The sequence below is a fragment of the Rhinolophus sinicus genome, chromosome 1 (genome assembly GCF_057876585.1).
Source record: "Rhinolophus sinicus isolate RSI-liver-muscle chromosome 1, RSI-T2T, whole genome shotgun sequence".
NCBI lineage: Eukaryota > Metazoa > Chordata > Mammalia > Chiroptera > Rhinolophidae > Rhinolophus > Rhinolophus sinicus.
Genome location: NC_142501.1, coordinates 189,188,954 through 189,205,441, shown reverse-complemented (window position 1 = coordinate 189,205,441; position 16,488 = coordinate 189,188,954). Strand labels below are relative to the sequence as shown.

Below are 16,488 nucleotides of genomic sequence, written 5' to 3'. Positions count from 1 at the left end.
TGTTGAAATCAAACCCAGAAGACCCACCGAGTCTGTGGAGCTCAATAAATTTTCCTTGAAGTTATTGATAACTTAGATTATCTGGATCTTTTCATATTAGAAAGAAAAGTAATTCTGACGCCCATGCCTCCTCACATTACAGATGAGAAGACTGAGGCTCAAAGACCATAATGCCCACATGAGCCTTCATGCGCATTGTTTAGGAATAGTGTCCAGGGTCAGCTCTCTGGCGACGGCTGACCGCAGGGCAGCCTGGGTTAGGAGCCCTGCAGGTGGGTGAGTCTGGGTTGTGTGGTGACACTGTTGCTTCCCGAACCCCTAGGACTTTGGGCCTGCCATCTGACCTCCGTTCCTTCCTTTGCAAAATGGGGTCGGCAGTAACTGTCTCCTTCCATGAGAGGCAGTATTGCATCACGAATGATAGCTTAGGCCTAAATAAGGCAAAAAAGTACGTGCCTTGGGAAACCTTCACACACCTAGGGAGGGGGACACATGTCCAGATGGCAGGGAGACAGGGTTTGGGAATGTTCTGATTTCATTTTTGAATTGGTGTGACCTTTGGGAGGATATCCTGGAATCTCAGATCTTCATTTACATCAAGATCCTTTCCTTACACACCTTACACACCTTTTCCGAGTTGCTGGAGTTTTAAAAATGGGGCCTGTGAGCTCTTTTCCTTTGCCTTACTCCAGTGTCTGGTCCTTTGTTTTCTTGGTATGTCATGAGGAAAGATCAAGTGACACGCAGTGCTGGTTGATAACTCCCACTGTAATGACTATTTCTGTAAATGGCTTCTGGCCACTAGAGGGAAAAAAGTCACGTATAATTTCAGAAAGACTGGAGAGTCAACGTAGCATCCTGGTTAAGACTGTGGATTAAAAAAAGTTTTTCAACTGTGGTGAAAAAACAAACAAAATTTACCATCTTAACTCTTTTTGAGTGTATAGGTCGTTAGTGTTAAGTATATTCATGTTGTACAATGGGTGTGCAGAACTTTTTAATTTTGCAAAACTGAAACTCTATACCCATTAAATAGTAACTTTGCATTCTCTTTCCCTCAAGCCTGGCAACCACCGTTCTACTTTCTGTTTCTATGAGTTTGACCACTTTAGATCCCTCATGTAAGTGGGGCATTGTTGTGATGCAAGAGCCATGAATTGTTGGCGAAAAGTTCAGGTCGTCTAACTTTTTCACGCAGCCTTTTCAGCACTTGCAAATAGTAAACTTGGTTAACTGTCCAGTTGGTACAAATTCATATTGAATAATCCCATCCCTTTAATATCACAAAAGGTTAGCAACATCATTGCAACAAGTTCGCAAACTTAAATGTCAGACCTTGTATACCTAGAAGTAGATCATATGGTGATTCTATTTTTTAACTTTTTGAGGAACTGCCACACTTTTCCATAGCAACTGCACCATTTTGCGTTTCCACCAACAGTGCCCAAGAGTTTCAGCTTCTCCATATCCTCACCAACCCTTGGTGTTTTCTGTTTTGTTTTTTATTTTGTTTTGACAGTGGCCATCCTTACGGGTGTGAGATGGTATTTCATTATAGTTTTGATTTACATTCCCCTAATGATTGGTGATGTGGAGCATCTTTTCATATGCTTGTTGGCCATCTGTATATCATCTTTGGAGACATGTCTGTTGAAAGCCTTTGCCCATTTATTAATTGAGTTATTTGGGGGTTTTCGTTGTTGAGTTGAAGAGTATGGATTTTTTTTACACTTTGTCAAATCACGCATTCCACATTTATTTGTTAGTGCCGAGTAAGTACCAGAAACTGGGCTTATTTAGTGCTTAAGCTACACCAGTGAACAACACAGTCTCAAACCATACTTGGATCGTGCTCATAATCTACCACAGTCCTTGGTATAAATTAAGCCCCTGTTAGACAAGACGCCTTCAGCTGTAAGTGACAAGGCATCCATCTTTAACTAACTTATGCAAAAGAAATTGGAGAAATTCGTAGATCACTATGAAGAGACAGCAGGAGTGTCCAACGTAGGATCCCGGAAGCTCAGGTTGTCTGGCCAAAAGCAGGAGTGGGCCAGGCTTAAACCCTGACTCCTTCAGGTGTGAGCTGTTGGATCAGGTGCAGTTGCCATAGAGTCCTCAGCTGTCGCACAGGCATAGTGACAGCAGTCACCTCATAGAGTCAGGGATGTGGGAGCAATAGGAAGCACCCAGAAAATTGGAGCTTATGCTCCTTGAAAGAGTACAGGCAGTCTGTTCCTAATAGGGTTTGAAGGAAATACAAATAGCTGGTTTCTCAGTTGCCTCCACAGATGGTAGCCATTCTTTACTCACACTTCCCTCCGCCTTTTCTTTTAACAATACTGGACTTTTAGGACAAACAAAAGAATGTTCTTGAACAATCAGAGACTCCGTGGTATATGGAGGACACTCACGTTGCCGAAAAGCACCTCTCTCGCCCCCCTAGGTACCATGCTGGTGGTGCTGGTGGTTTGCACAATGGCTTCTGCTTTTTGGCAAAGTGCCTGTCATCACCTGAAGTCACAGCCAAAGAAAACCTGGGTCCGTAGGCGGCTGTTTAATGCTTCTGCATCACCCCAGATGCACACCTCTGGTGACAGGACTGCCTCTTGGAGCAGCCCTGTGGTCTGAATTCAGAGGTGGAAAAGTCTGAGGACCATGCATGCTGACAGACACAGGACACGGTCTCTTTCAAACTCTCTTGATGGGTAGAGACAAAAGACAGAGAATCATTCCAAAGAATTTAGGCATAGGTGTTTCCCTCTTTACAATCATCGCAGCCAGAGGTGAGACGATGTATCACTTTCAGGATGTCCCAGAGGTTGACGACTGCAGTGAGGTGAGACCTGGCGACTCTGGTGCTGCCCTTCCTCAGAATTTCAGACGCCGCTTTTGAGCTGAGTGTGCAGTACTTGTGTCGCGCCACTTCCTTTGGAGTCTTTACCACATTACTTTGTTTCCCAATCAAAGCAGCCAGTTTCTCCCCTCTTTGTTTTGTGCTGTGCACACGTGACAACTCTCACTTCTTACAAACTCCGAATGGAAGCTTGGGGTCCTGGATATGCCGTCTTCAGTTATGGTCAGTGAACACTTCCAAAGGAATCATCGCCTCTTTAATGAGTTTTTTTGGGTGAAGTAAACAGTGGTAATTTGTAAGAAATTTGCTTACCATAAAAACAGTTTTGAAAGAACATTTGAACTTGATGTGTTCACTGTAACTTGCAAACCAGATTAAATTTCAGTGTTTGAAATCTGTTGAGGTTTTAAATGAACATCGGTGTACTGATGTTGAGGGACGGAAGCCATCTCAATGATCATATAGTCCGTTTCCAATTTCTAGTTGAAAACTTCAAAGCCCAAAATTCGACCCAGCTAAAACCAAACTTCTCCAACTGTCGAACAGTCATGGATACCTCAGAAGAATGCTGCTTCCCAAGCTGATTTCCTTCAGATGATGGCCACTTAGAAGGAAAGCATCGAGGCTGGGGTTTTCCAGGTGGAAAGGTCACATTGCCACATATAACCCAATGACCATTGTGTTGACTTGGGAGAAGAATTCAGTTCACTATTTTAAACTTCTTGTTTCATAGTGTGGACTTCCCCATCCCCTCTCCCCCGTAAAGCACAAAAGTGTTTCCTAACTTTTCAGTCATGGGCTTCCTTTCATGGATTTCGGCCTTAGATCATATCCAGATAAGCATTGTGTAATGGGACGGGTGGGGTTAGATGTTTTAGTCACAGATGCATGAGCGTCAGGAGGGAGGGTGGAGGGCAGCAAAGCCCGGGCTTTTGGCAGTTCATCCCTTTTCAGAGACTAACCAGAGTTCTCACTGCAGGATTGTTGCTCCAGCAAAACCCCCACCGAGGTTTGCTTGCTGCATTTGCTGATCACCTGTCCGTGCCTGGGGACCTTTCCTCCTTCTCTCCCTCTGATGTTTTTTCCTTGGTCACACAGTTCTTTCTTACATTCCCCACATTACCCTCTCCCTGTGCCCCTTGTAAGGACATCTGCTTCCCATTCCCACTTCTCCTTTCCCAGCAGTTCCCACCAAAGGTCTCCCCAGCTCCCCTCTGGGAATTATAGGACTGGGATGTGACGGTCTCATTTTCTATTATTTTTAGTTGAATGGCTTCAAGTGCTCCTCTCTGGAGGCAAGTCCTGCGTATGCCCACCCTGCCCGACACCTTTATGTGGGACTAGGGTGACGAGCCCTCTGGTCTCCCTCCCACATGGGCGTGTTTCAGGTACTTCAGGCCCAGTTAGGATGTTTTTAAAAGGGTAGTCAGGGACTGAGGCGATAACACGATGCAATGCTGACAGAAACCCAGAACAGGGTGTGGAAAGTACATTGACATGGTCAGTGAAAATCCAAGAGAGGACCAGAGAGAAATATGTGAAAATACCAAGAGCACTTATCTTTGGGAGGTAACATTATAGATAATTTTTTTCCTTTTTTTTCTTCATATTTTCTAATGTTTCCAGTTTCTCTACAGTCAGTTAAAATATTACTTGTTTTGGGGGGTGGGGGGTGGGGAGCCAGTCAGCATATCTAAAAACCCTCACTTGGGCCACAGGGGAAAAAATAGGGCTTTACTTCTTGAAAATTGCCAATTTGTGCTGTCGTTTAACCGTTTTACCAGACACTTGCAACTGGATGTTGTGTAGGAAGCTCAGGGACTCATTCTCTCAGTTCCCTCCTTCCTTCCTTCCTTCCTTCCTTCCTTCCTTCCTTCCTTCCTTCCTTCCTTCCTTCCACAGCACCTCTTACCCCTCCCATCCTACTCCTTGACGCCACTCAGACTCACCTTTTCTTTCTCTGACTTAGTCTTTATCATCGCATCATCAAGGTACACTAATACGGTTTTCTAATAAAAGCCCAAAATTTGCATACAAGATACAGTCCCTGCCCATGACGCTTTGAGGGAGATGTATCATGTGTTATTTAACATACAAATATTCTGATGCACAGTTGCATGTAAAGTGCTGTCCTAGGAATTGGGTTGAAAGCGGGTTTAATGCTAGATAAGGGTGCAGGCCAGTGTGGTAAAGGAGGCAGATAACAAATACCAAGGGAGAGGAAAGGATGGAAACGCAGGCTTCGAATTTAGCGAAGTTCAAGCTTCTGAATTGGAAATCTGGCGCTGCAGAGGGGAAGAGCCTCTCAGACTCCTCAGAGGGTGTGTTATGGTCTTGTATCAATGCAGTGCTCTTTTGTGGCATAAACCTTAATGATTTCGGGGTTTTAACTTCATCAGGATAAAATCATTCTTTCCTACTCCAAGCTTCAAAAGTGTTATTTAAGTACAAATTAAATACACAAAATCTACCCATCTATGTTATAAGTGCCTGGCAGAAGCTATATCGTGACTCTTGGTTCTTTCGCAAAACTTTAATGCTTTCTTGCCTTGAATGTATTTTCCCTGATTTTGTATTGAAAGCCTGTGTTTGTCTCATGTCTCTTTTGCAGATGCAAAGGTGTCCTTTTTCTTTTTTAATTCCATCATCCTATGGGTCGTTGAAGTGATTTTAACTGGAAGTTGGGCTTGTAAATCGGGCATCAGCATTGTGCTCCAGGGTAACCGGGGGACTTGGAAGCAAGCACACGTGTGTTAAGTGTCTGCCTGGTCGGTGCCTTGGAATGGGTTGGGTGGGAAGGACCGTTCAGCGTCTGCTTTCTGCGGTGGGGCAAGTCAAGTCGTACTGCTTTGACAAGGAGGCAGGTGGGCTGGGTGCGACAGCAGGGCCACAAAGGCAGGCCACGTGACAGTCCACTTCTGAGTCCTCTGGGACCTGCTTTATACAAGACGCCACAAATATAAAATGTTAAAGATGCCACTTTGCAGCACAGGTCGATGGCCACGTTAATGGGCACTCAGCAGGTGGCTCTGAGCTAGAGCACCTCGGTGTGTTTGTTCACATGGCTCCCTCTTGCTGGCCTCCAGCTCACCCTTCCCTCTGGGGCAAAAAGAAAATCCTAATTTTGCCGGTTCCTCAGGACTCAAAACATCACCCTGTTGCTTTCTGTCATGATGAAACCGTATTACCTGTGCTTTCAAAACTTTGCTGTTTTCTTGGCTGCCGACCGAAGTCTTTTTCATGGAAAGGTCACTGAGGCCCTATAAGACATTCAGTCTTAGACCTGCGAGGCTGAAATGGAGTGGAGGGATAGTTTAGAACCGCGTTTGACCCTGCTGTGGAATGAATGTTTGTCCCCCGCCACCAAATTCATATGTTGAAGCCCTAGTTCCTGATGTGTTGCTATTTGGAGGTGGGGCCTTTGAGAGGCAATTAGGTTTAGGTGAGGTCATGGGAATAGAGTCCCCACGATGGGATTAGTGCCTTCCTTATTTATAAGTAAGTAGAGGAGACCGGAGTGCTTTGTCTGCCATGTGAGCATACAGCAAGGAGGCAAACCAGGACTGACCACGCGGGCACCCCGACTTGGGACTTTTATCCTCCAGACCTGTGAGAAACAAATGTTGGTTGTTTAAGCCACTCAGTCTCTGACAGGTTGTTATAGCAACCTGAGCTGACTACACTGCTCCATTCTCCATCACTCGCTCCCCTGGCCCCTGCATGGACTTGGCTGACAGACCTCCATGGGGTATAGTGGGAAGGCTCTCATTTCATAATGCAACCCCTTTGTTCTTACCAGGTCTCTTCTGACCCTCGTGACACCCCGCGCTGTGGTCAGGGAGATGTGAGGGTGAAGAGCCTGGTCTCCTCTCTAGGCTTCTTTTCTCTTGCCTCAGTAGAAACTGAGAGGCAGACAGGCCCCCCAAAACTGAGCACACCTTCCTTCCAGAGTATGGTGGCAGGGGCTGTCCTGCGTGGAGGAGGCTCGCCCAGAGGAGGGGCTGGCTGCGTGCTGTAGACAAATGAGCTGCTTTTCTGCAGATGGTTAATAACACAAACTGAGAAATCGTGCTCATAGCTTTTAGTAGTACAGTTTTCTCTTTGTGTTGGGTGACTCACTGGTCGATGCTTGGGACTATTTATTTTCATATCTGGGAGTTTTTCTGGAAGGAAATTTATTATCAGTATAGTAGTGTGGGTAGTTGATCTGGGTCAACAGGGAGGGACCACTTTCTGAATGCATTTCTTAAGAAAATGGTATTAATTTTAGTTCAAACAGTTGCCTTTAGCAAAGATAAAAGCAAGGTTTGGCTGTTGTTTGAAAAGCAAGATATGTTACAATTTAAAATTGTATTTAGTGGCCATGCCATTCATAATGGATGCAGCTGTTGCTTAATTAACTTGAAATAGTTTGTTTAAAAGACACCCCTGTTCCTTAGTATCGTATAATGTGAAACCACCAATGAAGACAAACCTGTAACCTAAAGTTAAGTGGCTGAATGCCAAAGGCCAGGGGTTCTTGGAATTCCATTTGTTGAAACCCAGGTTGCTGGGTTCCGCCCCAGAGTTTGTGGTCCAGTAGGTCCGAGGTGTGGCAAAGGATTTGCAGTTCCCACAAGCAACGTGGTGATAGAGAAGCTGCCAGGCTGGAGACCACACTTGCAGAACTGCCCCCACAGACTGAACTTGTGGCCTAGGTTCTGTTGACTGTGACCCCATGCCCAGTGGTGGGGAGGGGAGTCAGGGAGACATCTTGTCCTCTAAACCCATAGCAAGGTCCAAATAGGGTGGGCTTGACCAGCACCTTAGTCATGGAGTGTCAACAGTTTAAATGATGAATGTTGGATGGTCTGACACCCTTTTAAAAAGCCATATGATGAGATCAAAGGGCTAAGTGTGGCTAAGTCCCCACACAGTTTATGTGCACTGGCTCTCAGAGACAGAACTTAATGACTGGTCCTGTTTTCTCCTCTTCCCTAAAGCTTGTGTCAGGACAGTGGTCTTGCTTGGCACAGGAGGCCTTTCACTGTTTGACCTGACTCATTTCCTACCATCTGCGTGCGTTCCTCTCTCCCATCCCCAACACGCCTGCTTTCCCAGGGTCATGTGGAACTACTTGACATTCCTGAACTCATCATGATGTTTTGTTTTCGTTCCTGCACTTCACAAGGAGTGACCTTCCCTCTCTTTGGCAGTCATCCTTCTTAGTCATGCTTCAGGACTTAGCACTTGACCATTCTCTCCATCCTCAGGAAAGGGTCAGATTAAGCTCATCATCTCTTCTAGTGGTGGGTCTTCCATGACGGCCCTCTGTACTTTCGCCACGCCTGCGGGATGGTCTGCCACTGCTCACACCCACCTGTCCTGGTGGCCTACTCTGTTAGCTCCCTGGGGACAGAGGTTGGTTTCATTTCTTCATTGTTCTTGGGATGAATCAAATGCATGATTGATCGGAGCGGTGATTAACACCCTATTTGTAATGTGTTTCTGATAGAGCTTTATATTTATAAAGTGATATACATATATATATGTATATGTATGTATATATATATACACACACACACACACACACACACACACACATATACATAAATGTCAGATATCTACATGTAGATACCTGTAAAGTTTAAAGTTGCATAATAGTGTTACATAATTTAAGACCAAAACTGTTGAAAAGAGCTGAGCCTCAGTCGCTTGGGCCTGGGATTGTGTGTCACACAAGGGCCTTGCTTATTTCTGTTAGCTTGGTGCAAAAGTAATGGTGGTTTGTACCATTTTTGTTAACCTTTTAAACCACAATTACTTTTGCACCAACCTAATACTCCTGTGCACCATTTCCTTGTCCCCTCCCTCTAGACTGAGCCTCTTTCTCCTCTGCCTTCTGTTTATCTTTTCCAAGATGCTCCAGGCTGCCTTCGAGGAGCTTCTTGCATGGATTATCTGTGCTCAGGGCAGTGATTGTCAGCCTCTGATTGCCATTCTCAGAATCGCAGAGGCTCGCCTGAGGTTTGCCAGGGTGCTGCAGGCGCACAAAGGAAGCACTGCAGGATCTAACAGGGCAGGGAGGGGCCGGAGGAGACTTTCCAGAGGGCGTGACCTTGGAGCTGCGCTGTGCAGGAGGTGGAAGGGAGCCAGATAAAGAAAGGCCAAAAGGGCATCCCAGCCATTGTGACAGTGGCTGTGCCCCTCCAGTGCTTCCATGCCTCTCGTGACCACGGGTCCTGTTATTGGAGGGTGCCCCTGGGACAGCACTGTTATTTTCTACATAGAATAAGTGTCTGTCTTCCCCACTTTTCTTTTTCACTGCACAGCCCCAGTCTATTGTGGAGATTTCTATGCGGCAGAAAGATTTTTGCAGGTTTAGAATAAAATAGATAATGGTGGTAATAGGAATTCAGCACTTACCGCTGGCCAAGTACTGTTTTGAATGCGCTGAGGGATTTTTCATTTAATCCCTGTGACAAAGCTGTGGGAGGTACATGCTGTTAATGGTGAGGAAGCTGAGGTACAGAGAGGTTAGGGGCACACTTATTTCCTGGTTAGGAAGTGGCAGCACTGCTGTCATTAGGGGCCTCTTCCTTTCCCTCTGCCTTTGTTCCCATCACCCCGAGGCAGGGCAGGCAGCCTGAGGTCTGAGTTCTAGTCCTGACTCTACCAACGAGCCAGGGATAAAAACCTCACTTATTGGGTGGTTATGAGGCTGAAATCCATGGGTGCTTGTACAGCACACTGCCTGACCCATAGTGAGTGCTCAGGAAATGGGACTTTGTACCTCGTCGAGCCTCAGTTTTTCATCTGGGAAGGGAGGAGGTTTGAGTTAGGTCATCTTCTAGTGCCCCTTTGAGCCCTAAGTTTCTGTGTTCCTGTGATTGCTAACCATTTCTCCCACAATCCAGAAGAAGGAAGGAAAGTGAGCAAGGGGGGCGCTAAGGCTATCGTCATGCAATGGGCACCGGTGGGAAGTCCCCAGACACATCCCTCACACACACATCCTGGTGGCACTGACCAAAGGACCTTTTGTGGTGGTGGTGCTTTTCCACCGCAAGGTGTATCATACAATTGCAAGACCACAATTTGAAATTCAGTGTTATGTAAGTGATGTAATAGGAGAGAGCAAACTATGACAAAGATCAGCATTTTGTATTCCCACTGAGGCTGGATGTTTGTTCCTCTTCATAGTTCTATTGTTTTTAAACAAGAGACCTTCAGCCCTCTCAAATAGTTCAATATTATTCCCTTTGCAGATGCAAAAACAAATGCCATTTATTTCAAAGGCTAATTTTATCTAGTGCATTAAATAAAAATTCGTTTGTGTACAGTATTTTCTTGGTTCTTTTCAAGTTTACGTGGGCCTCGACTTGTATAGGCACTGCCTCCCCACCACTGGGGAGAAATAAAAGCTCTTGGTGCTTTGTGCCTCTGCTGTCACGGCTCAGCCGGGAAGAAGGGACGCCAGGGCCTTGGTGGCCCGCCCACCAGAGTCTCCAGGAGCCCCCTCTCCTCCAGCCCTATTCTTATGCCTCTTCCTGGTTCTCTTCCCTGCCTCCCCACCGCTGTGCTGCCTTTCTGCTGCTCCTTTGGGCTGTCATCATAACCGCTAACCAGCCTGAATCAAGGCTTCTGGCTTCCTCGAGTATAAGTCAGCTTCATAAAGCCTTGGAAACTGACCCCAAGTAGCTAATTTGGGAGGGTGTAGGGATAAAGATCTGCAGAGCTCTTGCTTCTGTTTCTAGTTTCTGCATGTCTTGGCCACTTCTTTTTTTAAAAGTCTGAGTGCCGGCCTCCCCATCACGTATCTTCACCTCCCATCGCGCCCCATCTCAGGCAGGTTTAGGCTCTCTATTCTGTCTTCATAGCCTTTTTTCCCCTAACACTTTTTACGTTGTTTTATAATAGCCCTTCATTTGTCTGAGCCACTAAGCTGTGCCAGGATATGTTTCCAGGGCTAAAGAATACATCCTTGGAATAAATTTTCCTTTAAAAACTGTAAAAAGCCCAAATCTTTCATAATTCCCGATTCCTTCCTAATTAATACATAAATTAATCAGGCATTCAACATTTCCCTTAGTCTAGGCTTCACCGTTCTTGTCTTCTGTTTTCACATGCACACCGTCTGGTCATCAGTCAGAATGGATCATTGGATGATTGATTACTGACCACCTGCACACCTTGTTTGTGCCTCTCTACGTACCTAAAATGGCTCCCGTCATTTCCACCTGTCTGAATTTTTATTGTCCTTCATGAACGACCGTTAGTTCCCAAAACCTGCTGCTGATGGTAGTGAGAAGAACGATGGTTGAGATTTTACTGAATGCTTGCTACGTGCTGGGCTTGGTCTTGCCTCCCTGTTTACCTATTTAATGCTTACACTAATCCTGTGAGATAAGCACTCACGGATAAGATTTTGTCAATGAGAAAACAGGTGTAAAGTGGTCAGACCACCTGTTTGAGGTTAAGCAGCTAGATTAGTGGTGGCGCTAGAATTTGATACCAGCATCTGGCTCCAGGGCCCATGCTCTTGACCTGACAAACAGGAAAAATACATTTTCTTTGCTGAACTTCTAGAATACTTTCTTTGTATTTCCTAGCAGTCGTGCACATTTCTCAGTCACCCTGTTGAAAATCTTAAATTATTATTACATTTATTGGGGTAACATTGGTTAACAACATTCTAGAATTTTCAGGTGTACAAGATTATAATTCGGTATCTGTACTATATTGCGTGCTCACCACCTGAAGTCTAGTTTCCTTCCATTACCATGTATTTGACCCCCTTTACCCACTCCACCCTCCTCCCACCCCGTTTCCCCTCTGGTAACCGCTATTCTGTTGTCTGTATCTCTGAGTTTGAATTTTGTTTGTTTGTTCCGTTTTGTTTTATATTTCACTTAACATATAGATGGCAGTATTTCATCCTTTTTTTTAATGGCTAAGGAGTAGTCCGTTGTATATATGCACCACATCTTCTTTATCTGATCGTCCATCAGTGGACACTTAGGTTGTTTCCATGTCTTGGCTATTCTAAATAATGCGACAATGAACATCACCCTGTTGAAACTTGAGGGACTGTTATATTCATACCCGCATTTCTAGCAGCATGTGGCAAAAACTTAAAAATGTTTTTTTGTACCACATGAATGTTTTGGGGTTTTTTTTAAAATCTGTTTTCCTGTAGCTAGGAATAAAATACACAAAATACAACTGTAGAAAAATAACAAGGTTTTTTTTTTTTTTTTTCTCTTTTAAATCATTTTCCGTAAGCTATCTAAAGAAGTCATGGCAGGGTTTAGAGCAGTCCAGGGTTAATGAATTCATTTGTTTGGGGACTTCCCTATGCAGCTGCTGTCTCCCCGGCAGGGGACGCAGAAGTCGCTGCTCTTCTGGTATCTCCACTGTGCTGTAGCAGAGGACAAGTTGTTCGTGCTTTGTAAACACTGTGACACTGTTCAGAGAGGACTGCCTGTTCCTGTCTTAAATCTGCCTCTTCTACTGTTTTGAAGAGATTTTCTTTAGCTGTGGCTAACAACAGATGTTGCAGGTGTCTGTCCCCACTGCTGTTAACTGGACTCCAGAGAGTTACTGTTCAGTTTTAATTCTCGTTTCCAAAATCCATTCATTCATGTTGTTAAAACAGAGGTTTTGTAATAACTGGAATTTTAAACATTTTTCTTTTGGCATGGGAGATCAGGATTTTCAAGAGGGACCGGGACAGAGTTATAAAATGCTCTCTTGTGAGGTAACAATAAAAGCCATGCTGTTGGAGCATTGAGGGTCTTTCTCTTTATTTTCTTTCTGGAGCTCCTCTTTCTTACAGAGCACTTAACGTGTGACTTAATGTCATGTCTAAAAGAGGAAAACTGCAGCTGAAAACTTGATACCGGTATCTTGCAAAAATATAAGAAAGGAGCCCTATGTCCTGTACTTTTCAGGGCCAGTAGCTGCCACGTACGAGGACACATGCACGTTCTTTTACTCCTGCCCTGTCACAGCTTTGTGTGCATGCCAGCAGTGCAGTGTCAGACTCTTCCCCACGCGTGTGTGTGCAGGGGGAGAGAAGAACGCAGCAGCACAGAGTTGGGGAAGAGTTTGACACCTAAAATACTGACACATGAGCATAGATCATATTTATGACTCTATTGAGAATGTCCCAGCAGTGCTTTAAATGGAGGCAGTTGTCTCTTAGGGCCCCTGAATTATGGCTGGTTTTAAAAGTCTTAAAACCCATTGACGGCTGTTGTTTCTGAAGGTCTACATAATTTAAGTGTTCTACATACTGTCATTATAGGAGATGTCAGAATAGTAAAATTTAATCCTATACTAACGTGTTATTGCAGCCCTTTGGTTTTGTGGCTTTGCAGACTTTATAAATATGCTTGTCAGTGCCTGTGGTCTCCACAGTTGGGGCAATCAGAGGTAAATGTAATTTCTCACATTTTTGCACCGAGGGACTGGAACCCGAAAGGTCTACGTGTTTACAAAGAGGGACCGACCAGGCTGGCCTGGGGTGGAGCAGGCCCCGTCCCCACTCAGCGTCTGTTGCAGCCAACATGCTCTTCGCCCCAGTCCCTGTGCCGCAGTCTCTCAGCAAGAATATATGTGGAGCCAGATTCCCAGTATTGTTCTGGCGAGTAGCACAGCCTCTCTTAGCACATCCCATCCTGGGTGCATACAAGGGACTCAAAAAATACTAGTGTAGGAACTATCTCAGTTACAGTAATGCACATGGTATTAGAACAAGGTTCTCAGCTGACAAATGGCCGACATTTTCCTGTTGTTATTCTAACCCTGCCACTCCATTCAGTGCCCTGTGTGTGTGAGTACACACCCCAGCACCTCACAGGACTGCATCCCAAGTGGTGCACGCACATGGAAGAGGACCAGTTACAAAGCTGTCCCAAATCTGGATCTTTTTGCATTGATAAGAAAACAGCCCACTTGGATTGAGTTAGCCAGGCCAAATTTAGAGCAGAGATACTTATCTGTCCCCTTTTGTAAATTACTAAACTACTTTGTGACTAAGCTACTCTTAATATGAACAAAAGATAATATTTTTTAATTCTTGTTAATTATAAACTGTAACATCAGTAATTGCTGACACATAAAATAAAATCTGGGTGAAGGAGATATATTTTTACCCCTTCCCGGGGTGTAGGAGAGAGTAAGTGATGGTTTCTTTTTTTTTTTTACTCTGAATCGGGTTCTCACTGGGGATGATCTTGTCTTGTCCCCCTTTTTCCGTGAGGGGCACTTAGCAATGTGTGGGAATTTTTGATTGCCGCTGCTGGGGTGTGCGGATACTACTGTCATCTAGTCGGCTGTGCCCAGGGATGCTGCTAAACATTCTGTGATGCACAGAACATGACAAAGAGCTGTCCAGTCCCAAATGTCAATAGTGTTGAAACCCTGCTGTAAACTGTTAGGTTTGTTTGCTGACTTTTACAGTAGATTAGCTTTTACTTAGTTAATTCAGAGGTAAAATTAACACTAGTACTCGCAATCCTTCTTTGTGTTCTATACTTGGCCTTGGTACCCTGCCCAAGGTTGGGACAAGCTCCGGCCATGTGTGAAGGCCTAAATTCAGGCAGCTGACAACAACAGCACTTGAACTGTGTCCTAGGGGCAACACTGAAAGAAAATGAAGAGCGGACATAATGACTACATAGTCTCATGCAGGGATGAAGTGTGAAAATGTAGCGTGAACCCCACTATTCAAAGTGTGTTTTGAGAAGCAGCAGTGGTAGCATCACCTGGGAACTTGATAGATATGCAGATTCCCAGGTTCCCCTCATACCTACTGAATCAAAATCTGCATTTTAGCAAAATACCCACATGATGCTTTGCATCTAGAAACTAGAGAAGCACTAGTTAAGCATTTTTTACTTTGGAGGAAAATACATCTTCGTTCAAATTGTGCCTCTGACTCTTGCTAGCTGTGTGACCTTGGCCAAGTTAAAAAAACCTCACTGCACCTTAGTTGTTCAGGCTGCAAAATGGGGATAATATCACCTTCCTCATGAGGTGGTTGTGGAAATCAGACAGGTTTCTTTGTGTCAAGGACCCGTCACAAAGTAAAAGCTCAACAAACTGAGCTGTGATTGATAACATGAAAAAGACGGCAAAAGCAAAGAACGTTCGGGAAGCAGTTTATGCCTTAAACCTCACAGTCATCATCACCAAACAATGCTTGTACTCTTGGCTGATCTGATTTCTCTGAATAAGAAAATAGCAAAAGCTGGCGCTTCGTGAGCTTCTGTAGCGTGTGGTCCTTGTCAGCAACCCAGTTGGTAGAGAGTAAATGGATCTGGGGAACCAAGGAACCTAAACTCCCAGACATGTTCTGTCAGCCCAGCCCGAGTGACACCTGCTCTGTTCATTACGTTCCAGAACTTGAAAGCGATGTGGTAGGATTTTTCAAGACACCCGGGAGGAGAAAGGCTGTGATAAACAGAAAGGTTGAGGTTAGAGGAAGTAGACTGGGTGAGATGAGCCCTTGTCTTCGTGGGAAAGATGCTCTGTTGACTGGACTGGTCCCAGGGTTCTTGTATACATGAGAAAACTCTAAAATCCTGCTTTAACTGCTGCTCCAGGGCCTGCCGCGCCAGCCAGGATCTCTCACAAGAACCACTTTTTGGAAACGAGACTTTCGTGAACCAGCGGTAGTGTAAATACTTCCAACATGAGCTAAAGCAGAACTTGAATCACAACTGCTGTGTCCGGCAGAGTTCCAGCAGCCACGAGAGAGAAAAGAAAGGGTTCAAATGGAAACTTCAAGCTGCAGAATAAGATTAAACAAGAATACTGACTCAAATTTCTTTTGCAAAAAAGATTAATTTGAAGTTTATCATATTCAATGATAACTATTCCTAAGTACACAGGGATTGGGGGGATTGATGTTTTACAGAACATTTTTCAATCTTTGCTTTAAGTCAGAACAGGTTCGTATGATTTTTCTTTGGTTTTTCAATTATGAAAACATTTTCTATAGTGATTTTAGAAAAATACAGGAAATACAAAGAACAACAAGCACGCCCAAACCCGGCACCTGCTTATCTCTTCTTTTATTTGACAATTGTTTATGAAGTTCCTCCTGGGTACCAGGGACTGTGCTTGGTGCTGGACAAACCCTTGTTGACAAGGTGGCCTTGTTGAGACTTCTTAGAGTTTCCAGATGAGTGGCTAAATTTTGATGTGTTTCAGTATTTTTTTCTGTGACTTTTTTAATGACTGTGTGATAGTAAACAATAAAGCTGATAGCCACTGGATTCTTGCTGTGTGTTGGACCCTGTTTGAGGTGGTTTATGTCATGTATATGAACTCAGTTCATTCCTATAACACCACTGTGAGGGAGGTGCTGTTATTCCCATTTGACAGATTGAGAAACTGAGGCATAAAGAGGTTAAGCAACTTGCTAAAGGTCACAGAATCAACAAATGCAGAGTATTGATTAAAATTCAGGCAGCCTGGCTCCAGAGCCTGACCTGTTTCTCTCTAAACTGTACTGCCTCTCATAATATTATAAAATTGAGATCATACTTTATATGCAGTTTTGATTCCTGCTTTTATATTGACCGAATTTCGCCCTGGTGATGGTGTGGCACACCTTCAAAAGAGGGGTGGTAGGAAATATAGAG

At 44.5% G+C, this 16,488-nt stretch overlaps 1 protein-coding gene across 5 annotated transcripts in view; it reads left to right on the top strand.

Annotated features, from left to right (window-relative positions):
• The window catches only part of TBC1D1 (TBC1 domain family member 1), a 209,885-nt gene that overhangs the window by 149,007 nt on the left and 44,390 nt on the right, over nucleotides 1–16,488 (top strand). Inside the window, exon 1 of one of the 5 annotated variants that reach the window (XM_074322287.2) lies at nucleotides 8,119–8,257. The exons of the other annotated variants lie outside the window; for them this stretch is intronic. The gene's annotated coding sequence lies outside the window, so the exon portion shown is untranslated. Of the gene's footprint in view, nucleotides 1–8,118; nucleotides 8,258–16,488 lie in introns of those variants that run through there. 5 annotated transcript variants of the gene reach the window in all.